This window comes from Mesocricetus auratus, unplaced genomic scaffold (assembly GCF_017639785.1).
Source record: "Mesocricetus auratus isolate SY011 unplaced genomic scaffold, BCM_Maur_2.0 Super-Scaffold_100011, whole genome shotgun sequence".
In the NCBI taxonomy this organism is placed as follows: Eukaryota; Metazoa; Chordata; class Mammalia; order Rodentia; family Cricetidae; genus Mesocricetus; species Mesocricetus auratus.
In genome coordinates, this window is record NW_024429195.1 from 50,686,870 (window position 1) to 50,697,027 (window position 10,158).

At 43.5% G+C, this 10,158-nt stretch overlaps 1 long non-coding RNA gene across 1 annotated transcript; it reads right to left on the reverse strand.

Moving 5' to 3' along the window:
• Nucleotides 1-6,296: 6,296 nt before the first annotated feature.
• Nucleotides 6,297-9,594, reverse strand: LOC121143271. The gene is made up of 3 exons (XR_005880469.1): nucleotides 9,489-9,594; nucleotides 7,689-7,848; nucleotides 6,297-6,394 (listed from the first exon to the last, which is right to left on the reverse strand). It is a non-coding gene; the product is annotated as an uncharacterized LOC121143271 (long non-coding RNA).
• Nucleotides 9,595-10,158: the final 564 nt, after the last annotated feature.

Consider the following 10,158-nt stretch of genomic DNA (forward strand, 5'->3'; position numbering starts at 1 on the left):
GGGGGCATTCGTATAAGAAAAGCATTGTGTGTGACTCTGTTCGGAACCCCAGATGCCACCCTACCCTGATCATAGTAAATCTTCTGCTTAGGACACCAAAGATAAGAACTAGATACTACTCTCCTTTGTGTATAATCTTGTAGACACTTACTTGATGATTTTTTTTAACTTTTTAATTCTAAACGAGACAAAATGCTGGTGTATGCTTTCATTCAGCTAGCAAACCAGAATTAGGTTATACTCATTTTTTCAAAAAGGGAAGTAAGCAAAAAATAAATGTTGACTCCTGTGTTTATGGGTTCACACACACACACACACACACACACACACACATCAGCAGGAGCGACACACCCACAAGCATTTATGCATTTATTCCCTTTTCAGGATATCTACACAGCCGAAAGCCACTTAGCAATAAGTGACACTTGTCAGTAAATGACACTTGTCAGCCTTGAAGCATCCTGGACAAGTGTAATTGTCCTCTTTTGGAATTTAATGGAAAGGTACAATACCTGATGAACTCACCCAAGTGATGGGACGGGAGGAGCAAAATATAAATTTCTTTTGCTATAAAGTACCATAGTTTTGAAAGGAAAAAAAGCTCTTGCTTGATGTCCACCTCTCCCTCTCCTCCCTCCCTTGCCTCTCTCTCTTCCTTCTATTCTCTCTTTGTCATTGTGAATCATTTTCCGTGAAAGACCGCAGTACCACTTACCTCAGATGAAGCCTGTGTGTTACTTCAAGTAATACATTTCTTTTTGACATAAGATGGTCGGCCGAGGTGCATTGTCTAGGTTCGGTCTGCCATCTCTGCATTCAAGCTGCACTTTTAGCCAGAGATGCAATAATTCCCCACTACTCAATACTACCTCTGAATGCTACCGTGAATTTACAGTCCTGCACTTGTTAACACGCTGCTAAACCGAGCACTGCAAGAGAGAAAAACACTCACTGGGCAGGCAATCCCACCATCCACAGTTCTCTGTCATTCTTGTCAAAGACACACCCTCACTCCATCTCAGCATGGCTATGCATGTTCCTGTGATTTTTTTTAATTGAAATTTTTGCAAATACTTGTCACAGCTTACCCCCTAGATCCCTACATTAATTTGAAACAGTTTTTTTTTAACCAAGTCGTTCCTAGGTTCTTATCTTCAGTGACACTACGTGGTATCACTCACGCATGCATGCACACACATGCAATTTGTCTGTAGTGTTCAAATATCACTCTCCAAGTCTGTACCTCAAATGAATTGTTGTAAGAAACAGACGGATTGACTTGCAAGGACCTACCTCCAGATCTCAAAAGAACAAACTTGTAGCCTACAACATTCTTAAATTTCCTTCCTCTGATGTTTTAAATAGATCAAACTCCACTTAGCCCTCACCGAAACTATTTTTTTTGTAAGAAGACACTTGATAGAAAAGAACACTTTTTTGCTTTTGCAAAAATGAATGAATAAATCAAGCCAACCTTCAAAGAAACTTGAAACTTTGTAGGGGAGCTACAAACAGCTCAGTTTGTGCCTAATGCAATCAGAAAATAAAATAGGTTTTTAAGATTAGTTGCCTATAAGAATGATGCTTGATGGATATTTTCCTGTATGTTATACAATGTGAGTTCTGAAAAATGTCTCAAGCAGATTTATTCTGAGTGCTTCTCGTGTAGAGTTTTTGTGCCTTTCTTTCCTAGCAAGGGCGTTGACTTTTCTCACGGTGTTATTCACTGGGCCAGGAGGTAGTCCCCATGATGGCTTGTGTCCATGTGACTCTTAATACTGAAGCCAAATGAAACAAACAAACAAACAAAACCATCTCTCTTCCAGCCACTTCAGGGAGGTCATTTCAAAGGCCACATAACCTTTCTGAGACCGGCAGGCTGCTCGCTGTTGTGAGTCACCCGAGGAGCCATGGAGAGAATTAAAACTCAACGTGACTGTCCACTGTGCATTAAATAAGCAAATAAACAGTGGCTCATAAAACTCAAATCCCCATCCCATATCTTTGGATGGGCCTTTTAGAAACCTCGCTGGCCAGCTCATAAAATCGGAAGCAGCTTCTCATATTGGCCAGGCTCGGCACACCGAGCGATGTCCATCTCTAATGAAGTTACTCTTTATTTCCTGTATGTTGTACAATCAAAACACACTACTACCTCTTACGTCCCAGTATACCTCATTTTTCATACTGAAAAAAAAAAGAAAAAGAAAAAAAAGGCTTGTGTCCAATGGAACAGTGAGAACATCATAAAATTTTTATATATATAGTTTATTTTTGTGGGAGATAAATTTTATAAGACTGTTTTTTACTGTTGTTGGTCACAGCTAAGTAAGACTGGACATCTGACTTCTCTGCCATTTCTGCACGTTAGGTATGTTTGCAGGAGAAACCTATCAAGATGATTGACTGCAGCCAACTCTCTCCCCGTTCGTTTGCGCGTCCTCTCTCTTTGTTCTCTGCTCCTCATGTAGAATCGCTGTCTGTGATTGTACTTTGATGGCTTGCTTGTGGGAATACTTCTCTAGTGGATTATAACTGACTTTCTGCACAATAAACATAACAGCCTCTGTGGTCCCCGTGTGTTCGGATTCCTATTCTTTGTCACAATTCCATTTAGTGAACAATAAAGTTTAGTCAAAACCGGGCAAGATGGGAGACAATCACAGTCCATCAGGTCTACCCTGGAACGTGTGACATGGGGTGTGGTTTAAAGTATATTTCTCTTACACCGCCACATGCTAGGACTTACCAGACCTTGAATTCTCTGACCTTGAATTCCACAGGAAGCCCGCTGAGAAGGAATGTAAAGGGAGAACAGGTTGTAGTTAAAAACCACTGTCTTAGGACTAGTCCCTACAATGTTTGTGTAAAGAAACAGACAGTGCAGGTCCAAGGAGATGGCTTGGTCAATAAAGTGTCTGTGTCTCAAGCATGAGGACCTGAGTTCAGATCCCCGGAAGCCACGTTAAAAAGCTGGACCGTTGGGCTGGAGAGATGGCTCAGCAGCTAAAAACACTGGCTGCTCTTGCAGAGGACCTGGATTCAGTTCCCAGAACCCACATGGTAGCTCACCACCATCTGTTAACTCCAAACTCATGCTAATACCATTTTTTGTCCTCCTCTGGCTCCAGGCATGCACATGGTACACATACATATATGCAGGAAAACACACACACACACACACACACACACACATTAAATTAACTTTCAAAAAGCCAAGCATAGTAATGCACACCTGAAAGCCAAGCCTGGGTGGGAAGTGGGGGCACAGAGACGGGTCAATCTCTGAAACTCATTGGCCAACCTGCCTGTCTGTCAGTGGGCTTCAGGTGCATTGAGAAACCCTATCTCAAGAAAATGCTTGAGGGGCTGGGGAGCTGGCTCAGAGGTGAATAGATCCAGCTGGCTGCTCTTTCAAAGGAGTTGGATTCAACTCCCAATCCCCCCACATGGCAACTCATAATAATCTCTAACTCCAGTTCCAAGGGGTCTGACGCCATTTTCTGGCCTCTTTGGTCACCAGGCATGCAAGGCGCGCACAGATATACACACGGACAAAACATTCATACACAGAAAATAACTTTTAACATTGAAGTAAAATAAGTCAATAATATGGTGGAGAGTAATAGAGGAAAGACCCCTGACGTGCACCTTGGGTTTCTACATGCATGCACGTGTGCACACATATTTTCATAAATACATGTGCACACATCACGCCCTTATACAATGCCATGTACACGCCAGACCCCACCCACCTGCACCAAATAGCTATAGTAGTAAAAGAAAAGGGGAGCTAGGAAGTCAATTGCATTTGAAGTATCTTTAGAGAAAGATACAGGGGTTTAGTCACTTAAACACAAAATAGAAGCAGCCAAGTGCCCAAAAATAGTTTTCTAAGTCTATTAAAACTCTTAGCAGAGTAGCAGAGACAGAATGATTTTACCACACTCAAGGTCACCTCTACATTCTAGAGTGAACGGTCACCTCTATCATTAGTTCAGCCCCAAAGAAGAAAGACTAACCAAGTGCATTTACCACAATCCATATTTTTGTTAGAAAAGCATACAACAAGCAGCTGGGTGTTCTTTTTTAATAAAATAAACAAAGGAAGAGCAAGTCATTGGCTTGAAACTAGAAAGAATTGAAGAATACATGTTATCCAGATTAGGATGAATGAATGATTAAGGTAAAATGTTTACATTCCAGAGGTGAGAGACTCACTAAATGATCTCTGAAATGTGTGTCTTTTAACTGATGCATTGTCTTCAAACAATGAAAACACTTTTTATGACAGTTATATTGACGAAACCTAAGTTCATATTTAAATTCAAGGGTTGTGCACTAAAGAAACCAGTCAACACAGTTAATTAACAGTGGAGTCCTTCTATGCACTTGATGCTGTTTGGGGCAATAAAGGTAAGTAAATTCTACCCTTGACCATGGTGTCAAATTACTGATGAAAGAGCAGATTCCAAGGAGATTGATAGTAATCTGAAGACTGGATACATCCCGCACTTTCTACCAGTACTAGGAACAAATTGTCCCCTAGCCCTCTCAGAAGAATGCGAGGTCCCCACCACAGAGGAATCCTGGTGCAGCAAAGACAATGACCTATAGCCAATTTACCATTCACCTAGCAGTATGTAGGTGTAGGGAAGAGGTGTAGTTTTCAATAGAGCCAAGGGTGCCAACTATTCAGTGAATTCAGGAGCGGTAGGTGGTTTAGAAGCACAAGAAAAATAAAAACACAATAACAACAAAAAAGTGAGTAGTGCTCCACCCAGGGTGTGCCTAGGATGCAAACCAGTTAAAACTTCATGAACCTGGGAGAAAAAGAAGCTTATGAGAAGAAACCAGGGCAAGCAGAGCAGTGCTTTTTAAGGCTCGTGCAGTGGCTACTTACGAAGTAGGACTAAGTGAGGTTATCCTTGAGCAATTACTGTTGAGATTTAGGAAGTCTGACCTTAAAGTGGGGAAGAAGCCCTTTTATCCAAGATCATTCTGCAATGTGGTATGCAGGTGGATAATGACCGATGGCAGAGGTGACACTTCCTGTCTCAGCTTAGCTGTAAATTTTGCAATCTATACTCCTCCTGAAGTAGGAGGGGCATGGCTGTACATGTAAGCCTCTGCACTCAAGACTCCCTCCATTCTAAGCGGGTCATGCCTGTGTTGCTCTGCCCTTACCCCAACATCCAGTTACGGCCTATGAGAAAATGTCTTATGTTGGTGAGCAATAGCTCTCTGCACGCAGTTGACAATAGTTGCAATCTTGCCCTACTCTATCTAGCCGGGCTCAACACTGTGATGAACTGAGCCTTGGCCTTACTGAAGCCAGCTCTCCAAGGGCCCCGGTTCATTCCCCCTACTTAACCAAGCTTGTGGCTGAGTCCATCAGTCCTCCTTTCTCCTCTTATCTGATCACCTATTTCCTCACTCAGACTTGGTCTGTCCCACGCCTTCATTTGTCTTAGATTAAACATGCATTCTTGGAAACATGAAGTAGCAACCCTCAAGAGCAGTGAACCACCAGACCCCAGACCATGAAGGCACCTACCTTGGCAGAAAACTGCCATGGGCAGAGAAGGGCAAATAGAAATCCAGTGTGACTGCTGGTTCTGAGAACCCCAGACGGATGGAAGGAAACAGGAGCCTTCTGCACTTCACGGCTCCTTCTGAACTACTTGAGATTTCCATTCCTGCCCAGCCAGGCTGCATCTCTGGGGTTGGCTGCTCTGTTGAGCTGATCAGTCAGGACTGAAGTTGAAGAGTTGTCATTAAGTGTCACTGTGCCAAGTCATGCTCTGAACAATGCATGTGGTTCAATCCCTTTCCAAAAAGGGGATGACTGAAGTCTAAGGACATTGGTCAAATCACTCCTTTATACCCTCTGATGCCAAATGGAGATGAGCTAAGCTGATGCAAGTGAAATGCTCCTAAGAGTAAGTATTAGTCAGTGTTTGTTGCCCTCCTGGTGCCTGTGTAAGCGTAGAGCTAGCCTTTTCCCTTTACTGTCTGTCATCATTGACCTGGGCATGTAAAGACATCCCAAGATCATGATCAGAGCATACAAGGTTTTCAAACACCATTCAGTTTGCACGATGCAAGGATGGAAGCCATTGCTTGTGCGCATTCTTTTCCCCCTGTGTGGTTTGTACCTTTGGATTTCATTAGAATTGGATGCTACAAGGAGTCACTCCTGAAAAACCAGCAGAACACCAATTACCTTCCCTACTATGACATCTCTCAGCGTCCCTGATATTGACGAGGCTTATTCTCTGTCATCCAGTATAATCGCTTCTCAGCTGACTGCTCCAGCCTCCTGATGGTGGCTTGGCTTGAGGTCCATCGTCACATCCCAGTATCAGGATTCTTGGTGGTTCCCTCTTCCAGGCTGGTATAATTTAACTCCTGTTAGCCCTTAAGATTCCAGCTTCCAGCTGTAGCCCACCCACCCACCGAATGCAGCTTAACTGGCTGCCCTTATGCAGCCAGGCTTTGACCTTTATGGGTTTGCTGTAGGCCACCTAATTGACCTGTCCCTCACCAAAATTAGCCTGCTAAGGGTCCTCTGCCCATCGGTAAGAAACAGTGGGATTCTTAGTGCAAACAGTGGAAAGGAAGAAAATGTGAATAAGAAGGCAAGTCTCCCTTTCTCTATTTTTTTCCTGACTGGTCAGCCTTGGAATGGGATTGGGGGCTACCTGCCTATCTTCACTGGCGTTACCACATACCTCTATGTGGCACCCTGGGCAAACTCTGCAATGTGAGTCTTTTCTTAGAGGCACATCTCCAATTTAAACCTATCCTCCTGGGGCTAAAATTCAAGTCTTCAAAGTTGGCTTCTTGGGGAATCAGTGAAAGAACACTCTGAAATACACACACACACACACACACACACACACATACACACAAGCATGCATGCAGGCACACACGCACCCACACACACAGGCACTACCCCCTAGCATTTCCAACTGGAAATTCTTGGTTGCGTTAAGGAGCACTGTAACCTGGCCCATTAGCCCATCCAGAAACCAACCCTATGCACGAGAATAAGGGCTCTGGCATACCCAGTGGGTGATCTACACTGCAACCAGCATGCTGGCTTCAAGATTCACAAGGGTGTCCAGAGCTCAGGGTCTTTTTCCTTCAAGTCCAGTTTAGCCCCCAAATCCATAGACTCCATAGAGTTATCCGTGGTCCTGTCTCTCAAATCTAAGCAGGCTGATATATGGCTTTTACTTATTACAAGAGATGCATTTAGCCATAAAGTCATTATGTTTCACTGACTCCCTGGACAATTCAATACTTCCATGAAAAAGAAAACCTGCAATTCAACAGCTAATGAAAATGTGCTGTCTGTTCCAATTCCCAAAACATATTCTACTGACTGTCTAACTAACGCAGTGCTTGCAGCTTCAAGACCTTTAAATATTTTTAATTTTTGCTTCATTTTCAACTTCAAGGTCACTACTATAAGCTCCCGTCAAATCTTGTTTGTTCTGTCTCCCTGGTCCCACATCTCTTCACAGCAGAGTCATCTTTTCCAGTCTAATGGTGCAGGTAAAATTTAGTCTTTCCTTTTTACAGTCCAGATGGTCCAACTGTTCTGATTTCTGTTTCATTTTTTTAGCCCTTTCTGACTATTATTCAAGGCTCCAAAGAAACAGGAAAGTGTGGCAACTTACCTCACTTATCTGTCAAGGCATGATAAGGGGGCATTTGACACAAGTCACTTTCTTCTTCCATGGGGCTTCAAGATTATATGGCTCATTCTCATTTTACCTAGGAAGTCGGAAGTCATGGCAGGAAGGAAGGAAGACACCTCAGGAAGGAATCACTCATTTCCTGGGTGAAAAAGGAAACATGCATGACTTTCTTACTATCTTTTCCCTTCAATTTCTGTATTTAGATCAATATTTGTAGCTCATTAGCCATTTTTAATGCAAATAATCCATTCTTTCATTTGCTGTGGTGTGTTCTTCACTGGTTTGCTATACAATAAATGTACGTGTTTATGGGTAACAATGTGACACTTCAATGTATGTACACAATAATGATCAGACCAAGTGGCTGGGGGATTTATCTCATCACACTACATCAATTTTGTGTGTTGAGACTATTCAAAGTCATCTTTCTTTTTTGGAAATATTCTAAATAACTTTTGTCAATCATAGTTACCCGACACTTGATATACACCTCCAGCCCAATTACAACTCAGTACTTAATTATCCCCTCTCCATCCTTTTGGAGCTCCCCACACACCTTTTCCAGACTCCATGCTCCACTCCCTTTGAGATTCAATTGTCACGTGCGGGTGTCTAGTTTCTTGGGAATTCCTTTCCACAGATGATCAGTGTGTGAAAACTAAAGTGGAACTATATCATAGTGTCAGTGACTTACACCAATTTGTTTGCTCATTCAGCAGATGTTTATTGAGCACCTGCTATATACCAGGCACTGAACCACATTCCAACAATAACAAAACCCAGTCTAACAGAACTGCCAGCTAACTGTCATTGAACACGATGACAAGCACGAAGGGAAAGAGGAGAGGCCCCACACTGTGTGGTGTCCAGGCCACTTAGAACACACAGTTGTTCTTCTGACCACACAGAACAGTCTCTGGGATGGTTACTTTTATGCCAGTCCAACGCAAACTAAGTCACTTTGGAAGAGGGAACCTCAGTTAAGAAAATGCCCCCACTAGATTGGCCTGTAGGGAAGCCTGTGGTGCAGTTTCTTGATTGATGATTGGTAGGGAAGGGCCCAGCTCATTTGTGGGTGGTTCCATCCTGGGCCTGGTGGTCCTGGGTTCTATAAAAAAGCAGGCTGAGCAAACCAAGGTAAGCAAGCTAGTAGCGGCTCCCCTCCATGGCCTCTGCATCAGCTCTTGCTCCCAGGTTCCTGCCCTGCTTGAGTTCCTGCCCTGATATCCTTTGATGATGGACTGTGTTGTGGAAGTAAAAATGGAATAGACCTTTTCCTTCCCAAAGTTGCTGTTGGTCATGGTGTTTTAATGTCAGCCGTGGAAACTCTAAGACAATCTCCAAAAAAGGATGATATTCAAACAACCAAACAGTGGGTACTACTGTTCAAGAAGGAACGACCCATTACCAAGACTGCAAGATTCTATGGTGTCACTCAGCATGCTGTTGACAGTGGTGTAAATAAACAGGTAAAAGTCTTGCCAGGAGGAGTAACACACATACTGGGCCTGTGAAACACTCAAAAAGCGGAGATCACATCCTGAACAGGTAAAGGAAAATCAGGAAAGAAAGAGAAAGACACCTGGGTTCAGCTGAAATCCCAGCCTCCTCCTGCGAGCATGTGTTGTGTGGGGAGGAGCTAGAACTATTGAACCATTCCCTGGGAATCCACAACTAACAGATGGAAAATATGAAAGACCTTGGACCATTTCAGAAACAGTCCAGCCTGTAGGTCCACAGAAGACGAAGCAGTAAACAAATGACAGCGGCTGTAGGTACCTGAAGTGACATGCCGGCATGGTGTTCCTGGAACTGAGGAAAGTGCGGAATGTCCATGTGGCACGGTTTTCTAGAAGACACATCTAGCTGAAGCATGAAAGATGGAATAGAGGTTAGACAGGCAAAGGGAAACAAGGGTCCCCAACATATCTGCACTATAAACACCAGATGCTCCCAGACAAAAAGAATTGTGCCAAAAGAATTCTTTTTAAACAAGTAGCATTATTTAAGTCACACTATCAGACTGGCTGAGGAATGAATGGCCATCGGGTGGACTCCTGTGAACCTTAACAACTGGTGTACGACCCTGTTGCCGTAGTACAGCCTGGACCAGGCTGCGTGGCAGAGATCAGAGCTGAGGTTCTAGGATGGTGGTTATCAGAAGCCGCGTCACCCACGACAATACACCCTTGGAGGTCAATACACTCCAGCTAAGGTGACCGCGAGAGAAACACAGAAAGTTGGAGGCAAGGCAAACAAATGATGCTGATGGATGTTTGCAGAAGAAGCCACGCAGTTTCCCTTTCACCCTCTGTACTTCCTACAGCAGCAAATCCTGCTGACAGGGGTGTCCGCAGTCCTGCAGAAAGAATCCTACTCAGTACTCTTTCTCCTTCCATTTTAGAGATGTGGGAGAGCATAACAAATTCGTATCTGCTATGAGGATTGA